Raw genomic sequence first — 5,286 nt, 5'->3', positions numbered from 1 at the left:
TGTATTGAAGTGATTGCAAGCCTTTGTTGTTTGTTTTCACAATTATTACTATTATCCATATGTTGTAAAGCGCCTTAGAGTAATTTTACAAATTATATAGGGCGCTATATAAATGTTGTATATTATTATTATTATATTATTATATATACATGTGACTCTGAGGATTTACCACGGCCCGACTATTCCAGAGGAATGCACAAAGGGCTGGCCCGAAGGCGGACACCTTTATTCCAAACCCCAAGGAAGGAATGCACAATTTATTTCTATGTCATCCGATTCTTTAGTGTTGTTTGTTTTGTTGGTTTTCTTATTTGTTTTATTGCATGTTGGTTAACGTCGTGAATGTGTCGAGGTATCTCTGATGCTTGTACGATAAAAGTGCAATAGATTGGATAGCATTGTCGACATTTGACACAAACGCGACCAAAATAAATCTGCTGCACCCATTGCAATATTTAGGATCTTTATCTTTCTTTCTATTTCTAACTATCTTTTATTTCCTAGCGCCTTGCTTGGCAACACCTCACTTTTGGTTTGAATGTTGAGCGTTCGCCCAGGTGAGGAATGCAATGGGTTCTGTCTCCAGGCCGGGACATACCAAAGTCCTTAAAAATGGGAGTTGTTATTCACTGCTTAACGTTCAGCATTCAGGGGAATGGCAACAACTGATTCACCCGTTGTCAGTATAATGTGACTGGGCGCAATGCTATTATGGGTGCCTTCGGCATGGTATTTCAGTGAGACAGAACTATAAAGTCGGCATCTGATCGGCACTATTACAAGGAGGCAATAACACCAACATATATACCCTGTCTCCTGCATACACACACGCAAGCATGCATACACCACACACATGGAAAAAACGTCCTTAAATGGCCTTAGCTGTTTATAGGACGTTAAACAAAATTAAACCAAACCAATCCACAGTATTCGTTGTGTTAGTTGCATCCCCACACCAACTCTATCCCAACCCCGACTTTTGCCATTAAATCATGTCTTGCTTCTTTCGCATCTCTCTCATCTACATGTTCAGTATTCCAGTACATTCCTTTCCATCTCTTCTCACTTTTTTAAAGACCCGATCTTTACAAGCAATGCTCGTAACAAAGCTTACTGGCTGCATCGTCAGTCCTTTGCATTCTCAGTTTCACTGTCGTGTTTACTAGGACTATTGCTGCAGCCTTTTGGTTTCGCCTGAGATTGAACCTTCACCTTGACCCTTAAACATTCTCTGTTCATCGCGACCCTCTACCAGTTTCCAGTGTCATTCTAGGTCTGGTTTTAGATTGTCAAGAACAAGGATATCTATCGTTTACTACATTTGCAAATATAGAGATTTCTGGTTGTGGTTTACATGATTTTCATTTCGTTTTAAACACATAAACCTGTTTCTTGACTCAAACTTTGGAACCCATGTATTTTCAGTTGTTAGATTTCTAACTTGAGTATGTTCCCATGTGTGTCGCTCTTGTTTGGTTGAAGATCTAAAACGAGAGTGACCGTTAACGTTAGCAACGTTAGTGTATATTTATAACCATAGAGTCAATAGTTTCAACATTACAAGATTCAGTGTGTAGCACTTCTGTACAACTACAAAAAGTGTACCCAAGATATGTTGCCAGGCAGGACCCAGTGTCACTAAAGGTCGTAAGTCTACACGTAAACGTAGACATAGGCGTAACTTACGTCTAAAACCAGTTTCACTAATAGTCGTAACGTGAAGTTACGGCTGAATTGACGTATAAGTCTATGTCGGCCCTAATGTACACGTAAGATTAAACGTAACTTTAAACAACAACACAAGATAGCCTTTGTTTTTTTTAGCTTGGTTTACACGGCCTAATTCGATTATGTATGCTGCTCATATTCAAGTGATCCTTTACGAGAACAGCTGATTTTCTATGAGCTAAAACACAAACCCCAAATAGGAAAGACAACATTGTTTTTGTTTTTTTCATAGTTGACTCTTTCGTGGTATTCGTGGTTTCATTCTGTGTATGGTTATCCTGTAATTTTTCCATGTCAGGTCTTAGTATGGTGTCTTCCAAAGAGTTTGTATCATAAAATGTTGTCTACATTCAAACCTGGTTAGGTAATACTTATATATATGTGGCTAATTTTCTTCTGAAAAGAAGTGTATACATAGTTTAGTGTTAAGTTCAAAATAGGTATTCTAGACAAACAAGTTGTTATACTTTGCTTCCTCGTCCAGTCTAATTGTAATGACTAAGAAATTATTTCACAAACGGTCCTTTATATAATACCTTTGTTAAGATTAGCCAGTACTGCTAACCTTTATGTCCTGCAGAGTTCATTTTTCTTTCTGGCGTTATATACATTTAGAGCAGACAGTGACGTATGGCCCTGTCGAGCCTCGGTCTGGCTTTGTGGCCCCCTGCTAATGCGCCGACTGAGCATTACGGAACAATACATTCTAATTACGGTAACCAAATAAAGACATGGAATGTCCAGTGTAAAAGCGATCATTATCTGACTTATATATATGTCCCAGGCTTAGATTTTATGACTTAATCTATGTAACATACTGAATGGCTATAACGACACACGGAATGTAAAGCGCATGTCTGTTTGAGTTTGAATTAGTGATGATGAAGAGGTAGATGACGATTAAGTTTAAAAGATACACCAGCATAAAAAAGCCACAAAACAGCATCTAGTCAAAGCCCATATAAAAAATACAAAAGATTCAGGAACCATCGAATGTCAAGAACTCGCACAAAAATCCGGAGACTAAACCATATATTCAGGAATGATAAACGTTTCCTGTAAGACAGAACCGGCTCGTCTGCGAGTAAACCAAGAAACTGTCTTTAAATGCTACTGAATATCTACATGGTGCACTTATCTTCATAACAGCGGGTTTGACTGGTCACATGACGAAGTAATAAAATAATCATGTCGCCCTGACGCCCTCAAGTTCCCCCGATCTTCTTCCCTTAAATTGAAGCCTATCTAGAAAAAAAAATCAAAATCCACCAACACGTAGTTCCAAATGACAGAAGCAGACGACACCAATGGCGCGTCAACCGTATCATCTCCACTCTTGTGTTACTGTTTTTGATTGTTTTTTTTTTTTAATTGTCCTTACTTAAGGGGATCACGATACTTTGTTTCTCCTCGATCAATCTTGTTTTATTCGGACTTTGCCCTCATCAAACATGATTATAACCTCATAGAAATAGGGAATCGTGTTCCCCTACAGTAAAGCCAATAAATGTATATAATGTCATCAATCATAGCACATTGCTAAAAAGTCTGTTCAGAATACGCATGATGTACCTCTGCTAACGCATTTAACTGGATCTGGTTCTTATTTGATGGAAAGGAGACAATAAGCGGCAGCAGGCAATGCTGCATAATATATGATTTAAGAAGTCTTTACTTTGTCAATCCGAAATGATTCGTCGTTTGGTCCAAGAATTCGAAGGTCCCGCTATAATCCGAATACACCTGTCGACAGTTGTCGCAAACCTTAACGTCCGTATCACTGTTATGCTTGATGGTATTGTATTTACACCCGATCACGCGACGACCCCCTCAGATGATTTCTCAGTTCGACAGTTGAACATCAATATCTGGAGGTGATTAAACAGGCTGAAATTGAACCAAGGGAAAATAGTATTCACTGTGTATTCTCTTAAACTCACAGATAATACTTCCATTCCAGTTTAGAGTTATAGTGCCAGTGTTATAGAAGACGTGCCATTTGTAAGGACTTGGTTTTTTAACAATTGAAAAAAATGTCGTTAGTCTTGGCTTTGCAATCTATTCAATTTACACGTGCTCAAGCGGAATAATAACCTGACAAAAATTAAAAAAAAAATATCCCTGAAATATCCGAAATATTTTGTTCACTCTGCAATCTTTGCAATTCTGAGTAGATATGAAATTTGCAAATATACAAAAAAAAATGCTGTCTTCCATTATAGAAGTATTTTCTCTGTCACTTTTGGAAATACTTTGTGGTGACTATGGTTCAATACTGAATCTATACCATGTTTGTGATGTAACGGCACTTTTCATTGGTAATATAAATAACCATGCACTGTTGGACGATAGATTATGTGCGTGCGTGTATTATATTGTCCAACGCTCTTCCGAAAACCTTCCCCGCTAATGTACCGTAAACTAGCGAATGAGGTTACCCGCATTTATTTTTTATGTATTTGAAGATTTGCTAGCGGACTTGCTATTTTACCTCTAGATCTACTAAAACCTGTCAAGCTTATATTCAGAATTAATGTCCGACTTAACTTACCGCGAAGGTGACTTGATAGTGTTTGTTAATCTGTCAAATACTGATTTCATGTGTGACGAGCGATGTCGATAGATTGGCGGATTTGATTGATTGAAATAAACATCTGACATAAAGCATGACGTCAGTGTTTATTGTTTATCGTCTGTCGACAAAATGGCGACTGAATTTTTTTTAAATCCTTCCCAAATATCGAGTTTAATTAGACAAAACAGGACAACTGCCCACAGTGTCACAAATGAAAAAAATAAAAATAAACCATATGGGCAACAGCTGACAAATGTTAGCGGGCGCAAAAGAACAGACTAATTTAAATGATTAGATATCTAAGGCCTACAGACAATGAGGTAGACACGAAAAACGACTTTCGTGCGTTTCGGTAAACTCTAGTACGCCCCAATATAGGTTTGTAAAAATGCTCAAAAATGTGTTTCAGAATAGAAAATGGATTTTTTCTTTAAGAATAAGCAGTAATACGTTCAGAGCTGAAATACTGAAGGTAACGACGCAGACTTTGGTTTTCACATCTGGTCGTATTCTCCTTGTAGTTTTTCATGGATACCCATGTCTGACTCTCCATGTAAATCCTCCCTTACAATAAGAATATGTCTAAATTTAGTAAATCAAATTATGATAATAACACATATTTTTATAAATAAGCGCACCAGAAATACATGAGGTACGGAGTATGGAGAGTATGGAGAGTATGGAGAAATCACCCAAATGAAAGTGTAAAATAATTAGTGAAAAATTGATCAAATGACTTCAGCGAAGAAAGACCCAATATGATAAGTCAAAGAAGAGCTCTCCTACACTGGAACACATATACTTTTAGAGATTTTGATGCAGTGCCCCAAACTTGTCAATACCCGATTTTGATCCTAGTGACCCCCTCAGTGGTATATTGATAAAAATGCATCCCTTTTTGGAAAATTTTCCCTAAAACGTCCAGATGCATTGTTAAATGTGTTGGAAAAAGTTAAAGCATGCACAAAGAACAGAAGATTAAA

Source organism: Mizuhopecten yessoensis, unplaced genomic scaffold, assembly GCF_002113885.1.
Source record: "Mizuhopecten yessoensis strain PY_sf001 unplaced genomic scaffold, ASM211388v2 scaffold7111, whole genome shotgun sequence".
NCBI classification, from domain to species: domain Eukaryota; kingdom Metazoa; phylum Mollusca; class Bivalvia; order Pectinida; family Pectinidae; genus Mizuhopecten; species Mizuhopecten yessoensis.
Note: the sequence above shows the minus strand (reverse complement) of the source record.